We start from the raw sequence: 24263 nt of genomic DNA on the forward strand, positions 1-24263 counted from the left end.
AACTCGCCCACACAGAGTACGTGAATTACTTTTCACAAACCCACACTTAGTCGTACGTTGTCCACTACATATGGAATGTAGTGATGGGAATCGGTTGAAATTACATCATCGATCATCATTTATAATCGGTTTGCTCCAACCAATTAAATTTCGATTACAAAATCGCTTAGAATTATACGAAAGAAAGAAAGAAATGTTTTATTTAACGACGCACTCAGAACATTTTATTTACGGTTATATGGCGTCAGACATGGTTAAGGACCACACAGATTTTGAGAGGAAACCCGCTGTCGCCACTACATGGGCTACTCTTTCCGGTTAGCAGCAAGGGATCTTTTATTTGCGCTTCCCACAGGCAGGATAGCACAAACCATGGCCTTGGTTGAACCAGTTATGGATCACTGGTCGGTTCAAGTGGTTTACACCTACCCATTGAGCCTTGCGGAGCACTCTCTCAGTGTTTGGAGTCGGTATCTGGATTAAAAAGTCCATGCCTCGACTGGGATCCGAACCCAGTACCTACCAGCCTGTAGACCGATGGCCTAACCACAACCCCATCGAGGCCGGTAGAATTATACGAAAATAAGGATTTGAGTTGTAGGCCTAAGCACCATGTACATGTACCTATTGTCATGTTCACCGGGATCAATCCTACAAATCGCTACTTTTACCTTTAATACATGTAACTATTTAATATATATCCAAAAAAATTGTGTATGCCTAAACATCATGACATGAAAGAAAAAAATTCCACGATCTACACTGCAGGAACATTGAGAGTTAGGCTAACATTTATAGTCTGTCATCACATTAGTAAAGCCCAAACCGATCAATTTTCGATTATAATCGATCACTGTCCAGAACATCACTAACGGAATGGGGTGGACTTGTAAATCACCCTATAATCGTAATGGGATAATCCAGATAAGTTATTTTTTTTACGTTGCATGCGCAATCTGTAAGACTGTGAGGAAAAACTTGGAAGAGCTGAATAGATGTCAACAAGGACATTGGTGTAAAATAAAAATAAAAATAATTTTAAATAGAGATTTATTTGGTTGTTTTGAAGTTTTCAAACAAACTAGTCTTTGAAAGTGGGCCGGTCCTGATCGGTCAACAGGTTCCCGGAAGTCACGAAGGATTCTGGGAGATTTTTGCTAGCGTTGTAAACAACAAGACTTGAATTTTTATTCCAGTGGATTCGGCGAAAGGTAAGCTGTCGTATACCGCCAAATATTCATACTGGTTTCAGAAGTAATAACTCACTAGCTTTTGCATAATATCATTGCAATTGTGCGGCCAGGTATAGTATAATCTGTATGCGATTTAACCCGACAGTCGATAGTTCTCGGCCGTAACTTAACGCTTGACGCTTTGACCTTTTGACTTTGAATAAGGACCGCGGACACTTTCTAAATATGACAAGAATGATCACGCTTTTTTGCTGTACTGATGGAATACATTTTGAAGAACTATTTTCAAGAACAACATTTCTTAAAACTGCCCCATACCTCTAAAATAGAAATTTTCTATTAATGGGAAACAACTCCGTTTTCTAAAAAAATGACAAGACCTAAAAAATTGGGAGAGACTAAATCATAGACACTGAGAGTTGTCAACAACTGAATGTCTACTGAATATTCGTGAGCAAATGGTTGATCGACATTGAGATTTTACGACATCGAGTAATGTTCTGGTGTATATACAAAAATTATTCTAAATGTAAATGTTAATGTAACAAGTATTTAATAATATACTGAGGGTAGGCCCCTAATTGAATGTTATGTAGCACAGGCATCAAAATAAGCATTGTCTGGTAACCCATTTACAGGTTACCACAAAATACAGCCTGGTAACCTATACATGTAGGTTACCACAACTATATGAAAGTTAGAATTGAATTCCTGTTATCGGTACGACTAACGAAATCTGGAGGTAAATGTATCTATTGTCCGAACCAAATTGTTAACAACTACGAAAAATTAACCTCCTACCTTTAATTGCCGTTAGATTTCCTCCAAAGTTTGTCCAGATACAAATCTTGAAAAAACCATTACAATGACACAGATTCCACATACCAGATGATAACCATATCACCTATATCGACTTCGCTGAGAGCGCATAGGGAAAAAAGCATGTAATTTTGTATCAGCTGCCATTTTGACTTTTTATGGAATATTCTTCAAGAGGGGTGAAAGGATAGGACTTAATCTAACAACGTCATAACATGTTATGATATAAAATCAAACGTGATGACGTCATATTATTATTTTTTATTATTATTATTATTATTATTTTAATGATACCACTAGAGATCATCGATTTCATAGTAATTGTGTCGCATACTTTGGAGGCTTTCACCCCTCTTGAAGAGTATTCCATAAACAAGCAACATGGCAGACGGCAGAAAACTGCATGTATTTTTCCCTATGCAATCTCAGCAAAGACAAAATCGGCGACATCGTTGCAGTCTCGTGTGTGGAATCTGTATATTTGTAGTGGTTTTTTTGCGATTTGTGTCTGGACAAACTTTGGAGGAAATCTAACGGCAATTAAAGGTAGGAGAGTAATTTTTTGTAGTTGTTAACAATTTGGTTCGGACAATAGTGGGTGCTGCTCAAACGCAGATTACCGAAATTGCTTTACAATTGCACAAGTGCGCACGAACATCGGTGCAATTTCGTACGAGAAAACGCGGAAGTAAATTCATCTAGTGTATGCTGCTTGAATGCAGAATGACTATTATTGCTTGCAGTTGCACATTAATTGATGCAATTCCTTACCAGAAAATGAAACGCGGAAGTCCAGAATGCATTGGCTGGTTTACATTCGGAAACAAAACTACAAAACTTTTCTTACATGTGGTAACCTCCCGGTAACCTGAATGACCGTTCTCAACTTATTTTGATGCCTGGTAGCATATATCAATGTCATTGTTTGTTGTTTTCGTACTCTCTTCTTCTGTGGGATGATCCTGCCGACATTTTAATGAATGCTACCAGACCTGTCAACCCTCCCGGATTCCGTGGGTGTCTCCCAGTATTTGATCAAATCTCCCACACCTGCACGGGAGACAATTTCTCCTGTTAAATGACATTTTTGTAAGCATAAAAAGAAATCAATCCCCTTTTGCCAAAATAACACAAGGGAAGTCACTCTACCTTTTTTTCTCATTCGAAAAATGTCAACTACTTTCGGTTTCCGATAAAAGAGTTTTTTTTTTATTATTATATATTAAATCATAATAATATTTAAACTTTAAAACAAGTAATAATATATATATTTGTTTAAGTTAATGAATGAATGAATTTTTATTTTTTTATTTTGATTTATTTTTTAATGCCAAAATCTAAGCTTAACAAGTATATATGACATTATGTAGTGTTCGCATAACTTATTGTAATAAAATTTTTTTAAATATTGCGATTTTGGGATAAATTGTGTGAATTAAAAAAATCTGCTTTTTCAACACACACCTCCTGCTTTCTCTGGACTAAAGGTTGACAGGTCTGTTTAAAATTATTTTAAAATTTAAATCTTCACTCAGACAACCATGTATAGAAGCCGACAAGCACATTGAAACCAACAACCACACCAAGACCAACAACTACGTTGAGAAAGAAAACTGTATATGGAAGCAGGCAACATCACCAAAGCAATGTCGGAAGCGGACACCAACACAGCAGAGGTGAACAACAACTGGTTTTCCCGACAAGACCAGGATGAAGTAGCTGAGCGATATGACAAGGAGGATTGGACAACTTGAGACCTGCCACATCACGCTGCTGATCAACTTAGTCAACGTTCTTAATTGCGTCCATCTTGGACAGGTTGGTCCTCTGTGTCAGTGTTTCTGCCAGAAAGAAATTTTTGGGTATGGCGCTGTGGAATTGAATGCAACCAGAGTCAAGAGAGGGTATGGGGGCCTATATATATAGCCCAAAAAGAAAATGTGTTAAGTTTAGGATTAGGTTTAAGAAAATCATACAGTAATGATAAGTAATTAATTTTGTCAAAAGATTAACTTAAAATTAAATCTGCAAAAAAATATGGGTATGGCACCATACCTGTTTTACCCTCTGGCAGAAACCCTGTGTCTGTCTTTTTAATGATAAACATGTCTGATGTCACCCATTCAGGCAATTTTATTTCATCTAGTACCAGTGTTAAGTATATATAACCTTGTGCTTGTAACATGTATGGGGTACCTGTAAAAAAAAGTACTAAAATTTTATGCGGACCTAGTGTAGTCATAGACACTACCCATTACCCATTAATAGTTTCATCTGGGTAAAAAAAATATGCAATTTTATTTCATCTAGTACCAATGTGTCAAGTAGCCTTGTGCTTGAAACATGTATGGGGTACCTGTAAAACAAAGTACTCTAATTTTGTGCGGAACTAGGGTAGTCATAGACGCTACCCGTTATCTCAGAAACGAGCAGCTTCACCCCCAATTTTTTCTGATTCACTTTAAGTGTGAGGGTGGGTAGTATTTATATCTGTGGAGTTTATGTCGATTGATAGGCTGCGGGTAGGAGTTTTGGCTACATATGTTACTATTGGCATCTATGGGATTTGATTTGGTTGAATACATCCATATACAATGTACTGGATAAGTGCTGGAACTTCAATGTTTAAAGTGTGTGTTTAAAGTGTGTGTGAACCAGTTGTCTAATTTCAAAATGAACATATAGTGGGAAAAAAGTAAAGGAAAATTAATTTGATATTTTTCTGAATCGGTTTATCCCATGGTGTTCCACAAAAATAATCCCCATGTCTGGGGCTTGAGGATTGTTTTTTACAGCACTTTGAAATTAGGGCTTAAAAACCTATCTTAGATTCACAGAGAAACAGGGTAGGGATAACAAACTTACGTTTCAGTCACTTTGTATAGAGTAAATAAGTACATAATTAAGCCAGATTTTAATCTGTATTTACATGAATATGGGATAGGAAAACCCCCCACATACATTTGTGCGGGGGGTGGGCAGAGGGGCACAGGCCTCTACCCCCGGTTCCTACAGGCCTGGCTTAAATTAAATTGTGTTAATAATTTTATTTATTATTCATGATTAAATATTTTTAATTTTCTAATTAATTGAATGAAATAAGCAAAAAACCCCACTACGCTTCTTATATATTTTGTTTAGTGCACAGTAGCATCTCTAACAAAATATACTGTAACATTAGTACACTGTAGCTGAAATCGGTTGACAATTAACAGTTGCTAATTTAAGTAATGTTTATTTCGTCTGCACGTGGAAATTGCACCATGCCAAGTAACATGGTTTCAGTACTCAACACCCCTCAGTACAATAGGTGTGAACTGTGGAAAAGCTGTGTGCAATGCATGCTAGAAATAGCATCAATAAACACAACCACAGATTTGTGACAATGCAAGCAAGCCAAGTTTTTCTGGAATTTAAAATTTTAGCACTTCCAAAAAACTGTTCCTATCATTGTTTGATGAAATGTTCCAGTAATCCCCTGTGTATCAAGACCCTGAAACATTTTCCTGATGTTTTGTGCAAGGTCATTTTTATTTCTCAATACATTTTGAGCTAGTATTGAACAAAGTCTTTGTAAATTGAGCAAAATACTCTGATAGTCTTCTTTTGGTTTATCATATATTGTATTGGTTTTGCAACCATTTTGTTTTGGTCAAAACATTTTACATTTCAGTTTGTCATTGCACCTTTCTGGGTAGTTAGTTTGTTAATTAATTATTAGTACCAATGCAACGAGAAGGGAGGTTTCACCTTCGTCCTTCTGTCTGTCTGTCTGTCTGTCTGACATAGTTTTCTGGTCATTGTTTTACAATGCCTTTAGATATTGAGCTGAAATCTTGTGTATAGCTTTATCATGTTCTGTAACAGATCAGGTTCATCTGTCATCACCTATATTTACCTATTTTTGACAAAGAATTATGGCCCTTGAATTTGGGAAATTTGAAAATTAGGTTTCCAGACTTGTTTTGACAGTACCTCAAGGCTCAAGATACTGAACTGACATTTTGTGTATAGCTTTATCATGTACCGTTACAGATAAAGTTTGACTTTCTTGTCGATTTATCAATTTTTCACAGAGTTATGGCCCTTGAACTTAGGTGATACGAAAATTGTTTTATGGACTTGTTTTGCAATGCCTCAAGATAACAAGCTGAAATTTTGTTTATAGCTTAATTATGTACTGTTACAACGCAAGTTAAAGTTATAATTTATTTTGTTAAATGGGACCACTTGAGCATATTGATTGATTAATCTTCGGCTATTGGGATGACCATTTGTTAATTTTGACATATAATCTTAGTACATTAGTAGCAAGGGATCTTTTTTATGCACCATACCACAGACAGAACAGCACATACCACAACTTATATTGACAGTCGTGGTGCACTGGCTAGAATGAAAAATAGTCCAATGGGTCCACCGACTGGGATTGATCCTAGACCACTCATCAGGTGAGTGCTTTACTATTGGACTATACATCCCGCCAATTTATAGATCAATTTTGACGTAGATGTTGATTTATACCTTGGCCCTTGAACTTAACGGTACTAATATTTGTTGGGCCCAGTAGGGGACATTCATTGCTTTAGCACTATACTCTCAGAATGTTTATTTTAAAATTGTTTGTTGTTTGTTCATTCACAGGATGGACGATTATGGAGCCTCTTGCCATAGTAATATTGTTTGCTCATCATGTCGATATAGCAACATGATAGCTAATCATGGAGTCCATATAGCGGATTATTGGTCTGAGCAAACATTCTGATGTAATTCCTCAGTTTGAAATTAACACTGTTATCATTACAGTCAGCACAATATAGGTATGTGGAAAATTTTACACCAGTTGAGCAAAACATTTATTCAGGGGAAGGGTTATAATGACGAAATAGATTATAATACTGTTCATATAATAATAATAATAATAATAAAATTCTTTATTTTCAGAGGGTAAACACATTCAGTACAAGGTGACTGGTCTCCCATGAGGCCCTCTCTAATCTATACATGATATTATACATACATACATTCAAAGAAACAACATCAACATACATGTAATATGTATAGCATGAGGAACAATAGCACATATTATGAATATATAAATAATATTTAAATCAATTTGTTAAGAAACTTGAGTCAGTGATAACTCAATACATCATAATTATTTTAACAAACACAAAATCAACAACAAAGGTATATCTTAAAATTGATTATTATTTGAATAGTGCTTAAAATAACTGGATTTGAATGAGGCGAGGGATTGAGAATATTTTATCTTTGAAGGTAGTGTGTTCCACAGTTTAGCTCCCCTGCATGAAAAAACTATGGCGATAAAAATTCTGTTCTTGGTTTTAATTCATAAAGGTGATTATGTTGAGTTGACCTCAGATTTAAGGAGTGAATTTCTGAAGTTGTTTGAAACATTGTTTCTAGATATGATGGAGATAGTTTGTTGAGGACTTTGTAGACAAACTGGCAGGTTCTAAAGTCAATTCTCTCTTTGATTTTAAGCCATTTGAGAGAGCTAATTATTTCTGCAGTGGACATTTCTTTGCTTTTTTCAGTAATAAGTCTTGCAGCTTGATTTTGGATTTTTTGAAGTTTTCCTATAGAATGTTTTGAACAGGTTCCCCAAATTGTGGAGCAATAGTCTAAGTGAGGTAATATGTAAGAGCTGTAGAATATTAATCTGGTCTTTTGGTCAAGATATATTCTGTTTTGTCGAAAAATGTATAATAAATAAGAAGATTTTTTAATAATGGCATTTATGTGGTTAGCCCATGTCAGTGTTGGGTCAATGTGTACACCAAGAAGTTTTTCAGAAGTGGAACATTGCACTGGTATGTGATCTACATATACAGTCATTGCTGTTGAGGTTTCTGCAATCGAGGTCAGTTTTTTAGAAGAACCAATAAGCATGATTTTAGTTTTATTTAAGTTAAGAGACATCTTATTATGGTTGCACCAAAGACTCACCTCATTCAAATCTAACTGGACATGTTTTTCTAACAGAGATATGTCATCAGCTACAGATGTGGAGCTTACATCATCAGCAAACAGATCCATGACACAATGCTTTGCATAGAGTGGCAGATCATTGATATATAATGCAAACAAAGTGGGGCCAAGTACTGATCCCTGTGTGATGTGTTCATTGCATCATTAACTACAAATTAAATTTAACTCGTATATATTTATGTATTATGTTCTTGTGAGATGTAGTATATTCTTGTGAGTTATATTTTATCCTGGAATACCACAAGAATGATTCAATTTACAAAAACTATATATATTTTATTGTTAATCTTTTGATATATTTATTGTCTGTCGGTCTGTCCCACGTATGTTTTCCCGGATGTTTTTTGCAGAAATCTTTGTTATATTAACCTGAAATTTTGTGTATAGCTTTATCGTGTATTGTTACAGATCAAGTTTGAATTTCATGGCGATTTACTCATTTGTGATGGAGTTATGGCCCTTCAACTTGGGCAATGTGAAAATTGGTTTTCCGGACTTCTTTTTTTAGAAGGCCTTGCGATATTGAACTGAAATCTTTTATATAGCTTTATCATGTACTGTTACGGATGAAGTTTAACCTTCATGGCAATTGATCCATTTTTGACAGAGTTATGGCCCTTGAACTTAGGAGATATGAAAAAAAAAATGTCCAGACTTTTGTTTTGCAATACTTAAAAATATTGAGGTGAAACTTTGTATATATATCATGTACTGTTACTGATCAAGTTTAACTTTCATGGTGATTTACCCACTTTTCACAGATGTTTAGTCCTTGAATTTAGGAGATACAAAAAATTGTTAAGACAGGTAGGTGACATGTATTGCTTTAGCAGTACTCTCAAAATGCTTGTTTATCCTGTAACACAACATTACAAGAATAGTTTGAAAAGCATATTTATTCCAGTTTTGTCATGAAATTTGTCTACAATCTAGGAAATCTTTTGGACTATTGTGTCATACAAGATGCAGTGAAACCCTCTAAACCAGACACCCATGGGATCAAGTTACAGAATGTCTGGTTTTAAGTTTGACTGGTTTAGAGATCAGGACCCATATTCACAAATTATCGTAAGCCTAGTTTTACACGTAAACGTAAATCTACGGCTGAAGAGCTATTCACGAAACAACGAAAACGTAAGTTATGTGTAAAGTTGGACGTAAATATAAGAGTGCCTCAGGTTGCAACTAACACTGCACGTAAGTTGTGTACATATAATAAATCAAGCACGATCGCCGTTATTTACTATTATTTACGGAAACTAGCAGCATTTCCAATAAATGAAGCAGTTTGCTATGGCGAACGCCCACGGATTGAACATATTTTTTTTCGTGATCGAACGGATGTTTTCGACTTGGCCAATTTCTCCTGAGTTATCTTTTCCTTTTTAAGAAATGTCCTCAAGTTCGTACCAAAATGCGGATCCCCACCAATACCAAAATGCCATGGTTCACTGTTCGCAATGTTATTGTTAGCAGACGACAAACAAAATTGCGTTTTGCGCATTTGTTATTTACCTGGTAGCCATCGTTTCTAATGTGTTTTTATTAATTACTCCAGTGAGAATGTTAAATCGTAGATTTACGTCCAACTAAGTTACGTTTACATTTACGACCATCTTTGAGAATAAGGTGCTTCTTGCACGTAAACGTAAATCTACGGCACACGTAAGTGCTAGTCATAGACGTAAATTTACACTTTTTTGTGAATATGGGTCCTGGCTCTCTTCTGGACTGATATTTAAAAATGGACTGAAAAATGTCTGGTTTATTGAGGGTCCCTTTTTTAAAGTGTTTTACTATACATGGTGTCACAATTCTGTGTAAGAAGTTATAGCTACATTTTGTACGTTTTTCTATCTTTACCACTACAAGAAACCGTATTTATATATTATACCATATTGAAACTATCACTAGAAAAGTTTGTAGAAAATCTAGTAAACGAGTCAATGTCGTCATTCATACATGTATGTTGCCAATGTATATATTGAATGCAGCATAAATAGAAGATACTAAATGAATGGCCATTTGATAATATTTATCTTACGAGTTGCTTAAAAACATATCTAACGAGTGAAAGTGAGTTAGATACATTTCTAAGCAACAAATTGTAAGATAAATGGTATCAAACGGCCATAAATTTAGTATTGTATTTATCACCCACGTACAATTCAGGGGTTCAAACATTTTCAAAAACATTACTTGCCACAGGACAAATGCCAATCAGATATTCACTTGTCCCATATATTTTTCCACTTGCCCATAATTCTTAAGTTAACCAATTGTGATACTCGTATTTAATTTAATACAGTGGTTAATAATGTAATAATCTTGAAAGTAATTGGTTTAATTGCACAAATAAAGAAACCCAGGAAGTACTAAATGTATACATGTATGTCTGTCCAGTAGTATCCACTGTCTTCTCTACTTGTTGATTTAAACTTTATTTTTTTAAATAGTGTCCATTTGTTGATTTAAACTTTGTTATTTGTTTGGTAGTATCCACTTGTTCATCTAAATATAATTATTGTGTCAATGTATGTCTTAGTGACCACTTGTTGTATGGCCGTGGATGTGGTGAGATCCCTTGCCACTTGTGAGCCATTCTTTTATGGCTGGCATTGGTTCAAAAATGTCTAGATATTTTGGCCCATGTGTCATTATTGTGAGTATGTTATTTAACATTCTCTGCCCCAAAAAACTTTTTTGGGATGTTTTTACCCTGTTCATAGCTGAGAAAAGTTGCTCGCAAACAGCCATGGCTAGGCTCAAAGTAAACATGAGCTCTTTTACTCTGCAAATGTTTTTAACTAGTGCTGGCTTGGTAAACACCAGCAGGGGAGGGGTGTACATTGATTGCAGCCTTGTATTTTTAATTTATTGAGCATAATTTATTTGTTAAAAACAATATTAATAAAGCAGAAAAAAAAAAATATTCATGTATGCTTAGATGGCATCGCACCATCACGATTATGGCGTAGGGCTAATGAAATCTAACTTGTCACAATTATGACTTAGGGCTAATGAAATCTAACTTCACCTTACTCATTCATTTTACACAAACGTAGATTTACATTTGCAAAGTACTGAAAAACGTTAAGTTTGTTCTGCTAAAAGGTTTATTAATGATAAGATTGAGATTATCAAATATAACAATAGAAAACAAACACTAATTTTTTGGAATAATATGGCCGCAACTACATGTACATACCCCATTTTTTTCAGGATCTAGGAGATATACTGAAAACCGTTTGTATTGGACTCAGTGTCCCCACAGTACCATGGGTGACAAAACTTCTGCCTGGCTGCCCACAAACCAAAAGTTGCGACGTTTTTATTATAATATAAAGTAACACATTCACAAATACATTGGTTACTCATTAACACTATGCCTGGTTTATAACAATAAGAATAAGATTGCTAATTGAGACACTTCGCATTGAAAAGTTCTTTTAAAATTTAAAAACACAAGTTTGTCATTTGATGTACTTCCAGTCTTGCAACAGTTCTTGTTAAGTACAAATGGCCAGTCAGTATGTTCATAATGTCTTGAGATTCTCGAAACACACACTGGAAATACAACAAAAACTAATCCTAATACCACTAGCAGACCTGGTTATATCACCTAACTGAAATATACCTGAGCTGGAAGGATCAGAAAACGTAAACTGAGTGTTCTTAATTTGTCTCTATGTGTGGAAACATAAAGAATCCATAACTCATTGTCTATCTGTCCTCCTGACGAAACTGGGTTCATAGCTTTTCTGAGCCTGTATTGTTCATCATAGTTGATCCAGCCTAAGTGAATTGATCTGTCAGCAGCCAAACGTACATCATGCATATGTTAAATTAGCTCTATGGCTTTTTCTGGGTGCCTCTCTAAATAAACTGACATGTACACCAAAAATGCGGACATCCAGCTGTGTATATTTGAAATTGGTCTGGTTGATGCTTTTTCTATAGTTATCTGACCCTGTCTAACCACTAACTGACCCGACATTCCCTGATCGGAAGGAAAACCGTTAGATGATTTAAGTAGTATTGGCAAATTAACATACTCCCCATTCCAAATAATTTCTTTTATTTTGGGTGGCACATGAATACCCACTGGACAGAACACACTGTTAATTGGAATGGTAGAACCGTGCGCATATTCGGTAAAGAGTGAAACCTGTTCTACACACTGTTTGGCGGTTACATTTTCATTTAACATAAAACCAGCAGGTGAAACAATTTTTGAAGGGAGTGATGAAACATTAATAAATTGAGAAATATTTGTATCACCTAGCTGATTTGTTGGAGTCATCGCAACAACTGGTGGGTCACTATACATGTCATTGCATCATTACGACCTTCAGCCTCTTCAAATTGTTGAACTGCCCCGCTAGTTGTGCTTGCAGCTTGTCGGGCCGATAAGCTATTAGAGCGCTCCTTCACTGCTGTTCTTCGCTTGGCTGCTGGCACAGGGTGAGTTTCAACTTTCTTTTTACCATGTTGCATGTTCTAAAATCCCAGTTTCTTTAAATAAGTTTTAATAAATAGTCCACCTTCCTTCAAAACGTAACGACAAACTGTTTAATTTCTGTACGAATATAAACAATGATGTCAAATATTTGACGTCATTGAATATAAATATCAACACAGCCGAGTGGTCTCCCTTGTCCTATGAGCTATGCAAATAACCTACATGTACATAGTAAATCGTACATACATTAAAAACTGTTATTTTGCAATGGCTGTAATAACTGCCATTATATCTAAACTAAAATATCTTGCAACTTTTATAAGAATACAGTTCATAATATTTATGCTTTGTTCAAGTGAACTCGGAAATTATAAACTTGCTTTATGCCCCCATTCATTTGCAAAAAGCAGATTCCGGAACTGCCTTAACATTTAATTTAATTTGAATATGACAGTTTTAAACCATATCCCACCTCATATACCATGTTTGCAAGGATTAAACATTTTGCTTGCACACACAAGGCATGTATACTTTATTTTTATATAACCTGTAAATTGTATTGGACGCTATTTCCAAGTTTAAAGATCATCGAACCGATTACTTGTACGAATTCAGTCGAACGTTCAATGGCAGAAATTACCGACCTTAGTCGATAGTAAAAGGGGAATAACTCTAAACTTGTTATTGAACTTTTCAACACATTGTTTTCCGTTTTGGTATGTTAATTAACGCATTGGCAAGTGTTCTGATCGTTCCAGCATTTAGGGTTAGGGTTAGTTCTCCTTAGAGCTATGTAAATGATCGGATGATTGGAACTCTTTCCAAAGGTTTTACTGAGATTTGTAACAAAATTTTAAAACAAGTTTTAGGTGTTACATTAGTCACTTGTCATCGGGCATATGCAGTTAAGATAATTACTTTCACGGCATAAAAATTCCACTTGGCACGGGCATTGGGCGATGGGATTTTTGATCCCCTAACAATTACCATGGCATTTGTTGTATCTCCTGAAAATATAAACATTTACCGCACCATGACCTCATTAATTTTACTGGCATATAAATACATCAGTTGATGTTAATGGAGTATCTGTTTAACATAGAAGTCTACTTCCGCGAACTTATAAATAACTCATCATAGCTACTAGCTAAATGCAAAAAACAAAAACAATATAATTTGATCTAACATTAATTAAGCAAGTGCAGAATAAATATAACATATTTTACTGTAATTTCACTCCATATCCATATTTCATAAATACAACAATCTTTTAATTACAAGTTTTTCCTCAAACACAGCCAAGTGCTTTAGTAATTCCAAACAAAAACATTTCATTAGAAATTTTGCTTTGGAATTTTTCAGTGTTCTCAAAAGGGAAACGTCGAGTACCCAGTTATTTGTAATTTTAAGTGATGCAAAGTTCCGACATTGGAAACGGACGTCATTCAAATTCAAAATTAGCTATATTAATACAATACTTAGCTTCATTAAAATAAAAACCTGTCTGCTTTCTTTGACTCCTGTCAAAATAATTCCAGGTTATATGTTGAGCAGACAATACCATTTACAGGTCAGTATGTTTTTGTTTGTGTTTTTTTTTTATAAGACTGCTGTGCTTGAGCATACGGGTTCTGTCTACTTCACCCTCTCTTAGTGCAGAAGACTGTTGGCCTCTCTTCTGGTTACTAGCATTTTTAGACCCACCCTCTCTTAGTGCAGAAGACTGTTGGCCTCACTTCTGTTTACTAGCATCTTTAGACCCACCCTCTCTTAGTGCAGAAGACTGCTGGCCTCCCTTCTCTTTACCAACATCTTTAGATCCACCCTCTCTTAGTGCAGAAGACTGTTGGCCTCCCTTCTGTTTACTAACATCTTTAGGGCACCCTCTGTTAGTGCAGAAGACTGTTAGCCTCACTTCTGTTTACTAACATCTTTAGACCCACCCTCTCTTAGTGCAGAAGACTGTTAGCCTCACTTCTGTTTACTAACATCTTCAGGGCACCCTCTATTAGTGCAGAAGACTGTTAGCCTCACTTCTGTTTACCAACATTATAAGCCCCACCCTCTCTTAGTGCAGAAGACTACTGGCCTCCCTTCTGTATACTAACATCTTTAGACCCACCCTCTCTTAGTGCAGAAGACTGTTAGCCTCACTTCTGTTTACCAACATTATAAGCCCCACCCTCTCTTAGTGCAGAAGACTACTGGCCTCCCTTCTGTATACTAACATCTTTAGACCCACCCTCTCTTAGTGCAGAAGACTGTTGGCCTATCTTCTGTTTACTAACATCTTTAGACTCACCCTCTCTTAGTGCAGAAGACTGGTGGCCTTGCTTCTGTTTACTAACATCTTTAGGGCACCCTCTCTTAGTGCAGAAGACTGTTAGCCTCACTTCTGTTTACTAACATCTTTAGACCCACCTCTCTTAGTGCAGAAGACTGTTGGCCTCACTTCTGTTTAATAACATTTTTAGACCCACCCTCTCTTAATGCAGAAGACTGCTGGCCTCTCTTCTGTTTACTAACATCTTTAGACCCACCCTTTCTTAATGCAGAAGACTGCTGGCCTCCCTTCTGTTTACTGACATCTTTAGACCCGCCCTCTCTAACCGTGCAGTTGCGAACAAGCTTTATTCTGTAAAGCCAGTCCTGGGAGAGTGGCAGTCCTCCTACAGGCGAAGCAGGAAGAGTGAAATGGTCTTGTGTCGTGCTCGCATCCGTCATACATAGTCGATGCATTCATTTGTTATAAAGAAGGATCCTCCATTGACGGTTCACCATATTCTGGTGGAGTGTAATTATCTTGGACCAACGAGGAAAGATATATTTGATAGACAAAATGTGATGGAATCATTTCGATTCCACCCTGAACTTATCTTGAAGTTTTTACGAGATACTGATTTTGATTTTAAATTTGAACATTCTTATCTGTAATACTTATACTTTTGCACAGCTCTTTACACTGTGTTTTTAAACATGATTTTAGAATTTTTTGTATTGATGTTGATCATCAATTAATTTTTATATATTTAACATTGTGTGACACCAAGTATCCGATACATTTTTGTCCAATATGAGTTGATCTGTGTTGAAACTCCTATCTACTCTAGATGAAAATAGAAGATTATTTTCACTTTCAATATCGACCATGAGTAATGCCAAAGCCCGTATTATCATTTATTTTCAAAAATATATCCTTAAAAATCTTCAACTTTCATTAAATAATAGTGTCCAACATATTATTTTAATTAAAATATTTTACAGATCGAACCCATGTGTGTGTTACATCATCAATAATGTTTATACAGATTAGACGGGGTTTTTTATTTTTATTTTATTTTTATTTTTATTTTTATTTTATTTTAGTCATCCAATCTACCTTGCCCTATTGTGGCAACCTTGGATTAGAAGGTGTCCCTGTAAATGGCCATAATTACTAACTATGAGGGCAAAAGATCACCAACAAGATTAAATTTCAACAATATTTATTTAACAATTTAATAACCCCTAAACACATACATGTACGCAGTTGAACTGTATGGTCATTGATTCATTTAGTGACAAAACTCACATGAATAATTAAATAAATACGACTAGGTTACTTTCAGGCTATGAAATATAGCTCAATTCTTAAATTACCCCAAACAACTGAGTCTTATTCACCTGGGACAGGTAAGTCACACTATAATAATTATTACTAATATATGAAGTCCCCAACGTTATAACATATACAATCAAAATTGTGGACCAAAAACATAAATAACTGCAAGAATATACACTTCAAATACTTTGTTGAATTTACATAGACCTATATCTACTGCACAGGTACTCTCTCTATCCCTCTCTGCATATGAATTTAACTTTGGCACATAAAACCACAACATGCACCCGGGGTGTACACCTTTTCCGTGTAATGTGTGCTATCTTCCTAAATTCTATTAATAATAAAATCACAAAACTGGTCAATTACATAGTCCCAAAGAAAAGAAAATTATCACTTGGGTATCGTAAGTGGTCATTTGTGCTCGAATGTAGCCTTACCAATAGGTCTGATAATATGCATTTTATTCTTAGGATTTTTTAAAAGAGAAAAATACTATAACTCCACTTCGTTCTACTGATGCAAATTGAAATATATTTAGTTAAATAGTTTATTATACTATCAAGTCACTTATGTTGTTTTACAAGTCAGATTGATGAAAGCGAAACACCTTGTCATAAATTAGAGCATTTGTTTACACTATACACAGAGGAGTTGGACGGAGCTGACATCACTTCACCCCAAGCTATACCACCGGACGTCACAAAAACAAAACAAAATGGCTGCCCCCAGTTAGCAGGAATAATCATGTTTTTTTATGAACTCTAAACTTACGTGTTTTTCATTTGTTAAAGTGTCAGTTTGTGTTGATGGTCCGAGTATGCATCTTTCCAACACATAAGGCTCTTGTTTGAGTTGACTGTCTCTTTAAGCAATAACTCTTGCTCCCTCCAAATCCTAACTGGGAGGGAGTAATCTAATCTAACTGCAGCATATCCTTCTGGTGAATATCCTCTCTGCCCAACCTCGGTCAACATCCTGGACTAGTGGCAAAACGGGGGTGAATCCCCACTGCCACCTTTCAAGCTGGATAACATTCCACCATAGGTAAAAAACAGCATGGCTCACAGATCACAGACATACCCACTCAACGGCGGGACAGGGAATCCTGTTGGGGTAGTGGTGTTGCACCACTAATTCCATGCTAGGACTTGTGCACAGTTTCATAGCTCGGGCACAGGATCCTGGGTAAAAATGGGCATCCACCCCTCTGATGTGCCTCCTGGCAAGACTGTTGGCTCAGAAGAAGCTGCCCAGTCAGCATGAAATAGTACCACCCTGTTCGGGTAAGCACCTTCTGGGTAAAAAGCAAGATCACCCCTGTTCGGGTAACCACCATCTGGGAAAAAGCAAGATCACCCCTGGTTGGGTTACCTCCCTCCCTATTGGCATTTGCAGGCTTGCAAGCGGGCCCTTATTTTCCTAATTTTCCTTATTTTTTTGACAGCAGTGCTAATATTCCTTATTAAAGCTTCAAAATCCTAAAAAGCCCTAATTTTTTGGTGAAAATCCTAAATTTAGAAATATTTAAAATTTTTTGATAAATGCAACATAAAATAAGTGTTGGAATTAATTAAATCTAGCCTGAGTATACTTTCAGATAATGAATATGTTGAATTAATGTATTACCATATCAGATTACTTTAATCTTGATATGCTGAATATCGCTGTTGATGACCATTGGCATGATCTTCTGAGTTGGTAATTAGCTTTTGTATTTATGTTCTCCCTGGAGGTGAGTACAGAATGTTTTTCTTTTATATTGATTATTGAGTAATGTTTGCACTGAAACACTAGTCGTGCAAGAGAACTGTTGTCGAATTCTGAAAACCCTTCCGGTCTAAATCGTTCTTAATTCCAAAGAATGTAAGCGTCACGTTTTTGCCACTGTCGTCGAATTCCACTTGATCTACATTGAATGACACATTTATCATGTCTTTCGTTCCACTATCGAAAGTGTGCGCCTTCGGGGCTATATCGGACAGGCTTAGCATAAGGGTCAAGGATAGCAACGTAATAGGTTTAAGTCTCAAGTCTTTTAAATCTAAGTCCTTGTTGTCGGTCCATCGTTCAAATAAGTCACGAAATGCCTGTACTGGCATGGCAGATGAGCATTGCATTGGTTGTGTTGTGCCGGACTTTACCAGTGCTGTAACGAGTCTTTGAATGGATTCATCCTGCATCATGTTTCTCATATCACATGCAGCAAACAAATGACCCATTGCAGCAGATGTAGTGCGTAAACTAGAAGCAGGACGGGTTGAAGAGTCTGATAATTCACATAGGTAAGCCGCAATCTGGCTTGGTGCGCTAGGTGGAAAAGCAATGTCATGTATCCTGGAATAAGACCATAGCTTATGTAACGCATTGTCATATGACTGAAGGGTACCCTGAGCCCACAACAACATGAACTGTTATGCCGCATGTTTTGGCCATCCGCATCCTATGAGTTTACGTCGCCAGAAATCCTCCAAGCGTATAGGGCCCAATTTCGGTTTCTGCATGGTTCCGGTTGAACCCCCATTGCGCGACACACACGGTTGTTGTTGGGCAACTTTATTGGATGACACACTGAGAGTCTCAGAAGGGTCCAATACCAACTCTGTACTGGCCAAGCTGGTGCTATTATTGTGGCCATTGCCTTTTGTTGCATCACTACGTTCAGGATCCGAGGGATGAGACAAAACGGAGCATTTACAAAATTGTTCTCGTTGGTCCAGTGTTTCTGGCTCAGTGCGTGTATTCCTTCCGAGAGCGGGTTCCAATAGCGGCTGTTGTAACGTTGTAATTAGGTGTTTTGGCAATTGGCAAATCGGTCTACCGAGTGTGGACCCCACACCCTGTCTATGAACTGAAATAGTTTCTGGTGCAACATCCAGTTGTGTTTGTCTGGGGTACGAGACCAGTAGTCTGCTTCTGTATTCTTGTGTCTAGCTATATGTGCACATTGTATTGAGGCTCCGATTTCCTCGAGTTCTATCAATATGGATATAGCCAGCTGAGATACTTCAGCATTTGGTCCGCCCTTGTGATTCACATATGCGATTGTGGTAATATTGTCCGAGAGAAGTTGCACATGTTTTTCCTGAAGAATGGGCCGGAAGGCTTTTACGGCCATTAGTATTGTTAATAGTTCCCTGAAATTCGATGACTTGTTTGAGATTTGTATGTTCCAGTCTCCGGAAGCCACCTTGTCTCCTGTCACAGCACCCCATCCAAGATGGGAGGCATCTGTAATCACCTGAATGTCTATGCCCTGTGGACATATTTCTCTATAGTTCCAATAGTCTACAGCCTCTAGCCACCAAGATAGTTCCTCTTTTACTTCAGTACAAAGATCTAGTTCACAGTCCCACGATGAGCATTTTGCTAGCAGGCGGTACAGATTCCGTAGAAGTAACTTTCCTGGACTCATAGCCCAAGCAATAGATACACACTGACCACCTATTCTAGCCAAGTTACACTAGATTTGTATATGACATTGCGAATAGCTCTTTTGAGCTTTTGTATGCGCGACTTATGTGCCTTTATGACAGGACGCTTAGCAGTTGTATCAAGCGAATAACCGATATAGTCTATCCTTTGACTCGGTTTCAGCACAGATTTGTCATAATTAACCACGAAACCTAGATCCTCTAAAACATGCAGTAACTGATCACAACCATCAGTTATATATTTTGTATCAGCACATAGTAGAAAATCATCAACATATAATGACAGTCGAAGTCCCACAGAACGCATATAACCAACTACTGGTCTTAATACTTTACAAAAGAAATAGGGGCTACAAGATAATCCGAACGGGAGGACGTTCCATATGTAAAATTTGCCCTTCCATTGGAACCCTAAGTAGCCACGATGTTTAATACACACAGGGTTATGATGAAAACCATCTTTGATGTCAACAGATATAAAGTGATCGTCGAATTCGACAATGTCGGCCACTTCTCTAATATCACTATTTCTAAAACTAGGTGTGTCACAAAATGAATTTAAGTATCTAAGATCTGTAATCATTTGAAACTTATTGTTTTTCTTCGGAACACAACCTATAGGAGATATACACAATGGTTTGTCAATACACAATTCAATAAAACATTTTTCTAACAATCGTTCAATTTCAGTATCTATAAAACGTGACTGTTTATGATTCGGTAAAACAAATCCTTCTGGTTTATCTTTAAATGGAATTTCAATACCATTAGAAATCCACTTTAATACAAGTGGACTGCAGCCAATATCAATCCAGTTATCTAGTTTGGTAAACAGTCGGTTTGCACCCACCCACATAATCTGGTAGTGACAGTTTGTACACGCAAGTCTAACACAGACGTCACTTTAATAGGGAGGCCGACGTCACATAGGAAAAGGTGGAGGGGGGGTGGGGGATGTTTATTTATATAACTTAGGCTTGGTCTGGTGACGATTCGGGCACAGCGCGTCCGTAACCGCCTCGTCTCGGAAACTGTCTGCCTGTAAACGAATGAAAGACATCTCTGTTGTAGTTCGAGGATCTTCCTCTACCTCTGGCGTAATACTGTGTCTGTCCATATTCCGGGTGTGTTTGTACGGTTGATTGCCTTGCTGTCGCTGCCAAACTAGCTGCCGATTTCAACGTGTCAAGCGCGGTCATGCTGAGACCTGTTGTATTCTTTTGCATCGAACGGAAAAATCTGGATGTAGTGACATCGAACTGACTATTAACAATAATTGACGCGTATTCATCTTGCAATAATTGACGCGTATTCATCCCCCCCCCCACCCCCACCCATTGCTCCATTTTCATAAGAGCACCGTTCCCAGAAAAACACAAGAAAGAACGCAAGTATCTTGGATTATCAAAAAAAGTATTTTTATTTCTGTGAACAAAACCCTACTTTAAGTGGAAAAGTTCAAGAAATAAATTTTGAGCCCTCCACCAAATGAAAAATTATTACTTCATTTTCAGTATGATATACATTGTACTACAAATATAATGCAAAGTCTAAATATACAAGTGAACAATATATATCCAACACTAATTGTAATTGTCAATGGGCAGTGAAAAAACTCCGATTACTCTTCAGGAAATTAAATTTAAAAAGTTGGAAATTCAATATGGCGGCCAATCCAAAAAACATTTTGTAAAAAAAAAAAAATGCTAAAAAAAAAAGACAATTACATCCAAACAGATTATGACACAACTGCTCGCAGTGGCATTATTGTATTTTCCCGATGGCCAGTGATCTAAATATACTATAGTACTTACGTTTTCCTTAGCGCTGTGATAATCTATTTGAACTGCTTCTTGTGATGGTTCACTTCGAAAGACCCAAAGCTCATGCTCTATGTTCCTAACTCTGGACATATGTGAGCTATTTCAGCCAATTACCAGGCTCCCAATTTTCCATCAAGCTTCTCTCTGGTCAACTCCTTGCAGATCAGTTCCTACATCGATAGACTTGCTTCGGGCCACCACACAGTGTTTCCAAGCCATTGTCTCCATTCAGTGGTAGGGGCGAGACGTAGTCCAGTGGTACAGCACTCACTCGATGCCCTGTCGGTATGAGATTGATCCCCGTCGGTGGCCCCATTGTGCTATTTCTCGTTCCAGCCAGTGCACCACAACTGGTATATCAAAGGCCGTGGTATGTACTACCCTGTCTGTGGGATGGTGCATATAAAAGATCCCTTGCTGCTAATCAAAAAGAGTAGCTCGTGAAGTGGTGACAGCGGTTTTCCTCTCTCAATATCTCTATGGTCAATAACCATATGTCTGACGCCATATAACCGTAAATACAATGTGTTGAGTGCGTCATTAAATAAAACATTTCTTTCTTTCCATTCAATGGTAGACTGGTTGCGGGTCACCACACTTTAATCTTGATTAATTATCTAATTGTTAAGGTTGTGAGTTTGGTCTTTACAAGTTATCCCAATAATATTCACTTACGTAAAACCCGTATAATTTAGTAATCTATAAATAAACCCAACCCACCTATTGGGGCAAATGATTGACTGAAACTAAAAAATCATTGTAAATTCCTTAATGCGGGTTAGAAAACTAGTGATGTCATCTGCTCAATGGAATAACGTCATTCAGCCATTAATAATACCGTGCTATAGACCTACTGAGGACTAAATAAACATAGTTGATATAACTGTTACATCAGTGTTCGAGATTAACGGTATCCCAATATCCCGGGGATACCGGAATTTAATTTTGGATACCAGACTTCAAGAACCCAGTATCCCACCGGGATACCATATAATACTAAATTCTCAGGTGGGATACCAGATTTTGAAATGTTAGTATCCAACTGAGATACTGCCCAAAAATTTTAATCTCGAACACTGTACATACACAAATATATCTTAAGTTCCCTATGCAACATAATTTGGATAAGTAAAAACTTAAACAATTAATGTTTACCTAGTTTACACAATATCGGATACTCGAATAATGATTTGTTTGACAGATACCCAGAAATAAATCTCATAAATCCAGAATGAGGCTCCTACAAACACATGGCTTCTATTACTGACATTTGTCGAATGTGGCTGCAGAAAACAGGTAATCTATTAGCTCAATAACACTTCACAAGGTAACTACAACTATCGGTAATATGTACACTATTAATTATGTAATATGTAAATGTCGGACAACAAACAAGGGACTTGTTTGACTAATGAGTCACAATATGCTAATGTGTTACAAAACAGTGACAAGGGGGTTAAAATTTCAAATTGTGTCAAATCTATTCCTACCCAGGTTTTTCAATAGCTAGGGTAATGCCCTTTATAAGTTTAATTAGGTGATGATAACTTTGTTTGGAGAAGACCCCTAAATTTCATAATTTCTTAAACTAATAGTCAATTAACGTGCATCATTTTTGACAGACAAATCATGAAGTAAAAGGCATATTTTCTGATTAATATCAGTTTTATTTATCAAATGTGGGTGGAAAAATGTTAAACTCTTGAACACTAACATGAAACAAAACCAGCAATTGGGTTAAAATACATCCGAGTAGAATAAATCAACTTTTTGAAAAGTGCCAACAATGAGCGGCTCACCTAAAACTACTGCATGTGGACCTTTTTCAAGAATAGCTCATTTTTTTCCTATGATAACCTCTGATAACAACTGTATCTACCATTTAATATGATGTTTTCTCTTAACTGTCTACTGTTGAAAGGACACTTAAGCAAGGGAAATGATCTTAACGTGCATCATTGTGACAGACTATTTCATAACGTGCATCATATTTGACAGATAGTTAGCATCAGAGGGCCTAGGAAACTGTAGGAGTTCAGTATGATACCATCTAACAAGAACAGGAACAGGAAACATTGGAATATAAACTTTTCCAAACATAGCGGGGCCATAGGCCTTTGCCTACAATACTCCAACCGGGTATAAGGACACCAAATATTCAGGTAAGACAGGAAAACGCTTTTTTCTGTTTTCAAATTACACTTTCTGAATCTAACTCATTCTCAACTTGATGATGACCTATGAGGACAAGAAATGCTAGGCAGTGAAGCATCCTTAGAATTAATGCAGTTTTTTCATAAGTTCAGTGTATTTTTGCATGATTGCACTCAGAACACCATCTTCAATGGTGAAGTCATCCGAGTGCTGTTCACTCCAATGGGTCCATAGAAGAATCTCTGCTTAATCGTGTCTATGTCTGGTTTCTTTGGCAAGAAGAAATGTGAAACTGCATTCCGATACATCTTACGAAGGAACTTGACCTCATACTGTTCATCTTCTGCAGCAGTGACACGACCAATGTAGTATGTCTTCGACGCTGCTTTGGGTTGTGCTTTACATCATTAACGGATCTCATGAAGGGCAGTTCACGTGAAACCTCTGCACTGCAGTAAAAATCACTGACATTTTGCAAAACATCCATGCATGTGGCATCTGATCTATTTTTTCTGTATCTTCCCCCAGGAGTTGGTGTGGAACTGTTTACCCTACTAAGGTAATTTGGACGTACGCCCAATTCAACTGCGAGCTTGTGTTGGAGCCGGTACTTCTTTTGAATCGAAACAGATAACACCAATGACTTTTGCTTCAGTCTCGCTTCATTGCTATTCACACCCTTCAAAACTCTAACTTCCTCACAAATATTTTTCCATCCTAAATCCTTTGCCAAATTTTGTCTGCAGGTAACTTTCTTGTTAA

At 36.8% G+C, this 24263-nt stretch overlaps 1 long non-coding RNA gene across 1 annotated transcript; it reads left to right on the top strand.

Annotated features, from left to right (window-relative positions):
- Window positions 1–1153: 1153 nt before the first annotated feature.
- LOC121390349 lies at window positions 1154–12682 on the top strand. The gene is made up of 4 exons (XR_005960198.1): window positions 1154–1211; window positions 3548–3830; window positions 6657–6832; window positions 11250–12682. It is a non-coding gene; the product is annotated as an uncharacterized LOC121390349 (long non-coding RNA).
- The last annotated feature ends 11581 nt before the right edge of the window (window positions 12683–24263 follow it).

Source organism: Gigantopelta aegis, chromosome 15 (genome assembly GCF_016097555.1).
Source record: "Gigantopelta aegis isolate Gae_Host chromosome 15, Gae_host_genome, whole genome shotgun sequence".
Lineage (NCBI taxonomy): Eukaryota > Metazoa > Mollusca > Gastropoda > Neomphalida > Peltospiridae > Gigantopelta > Gigantopelta aegis.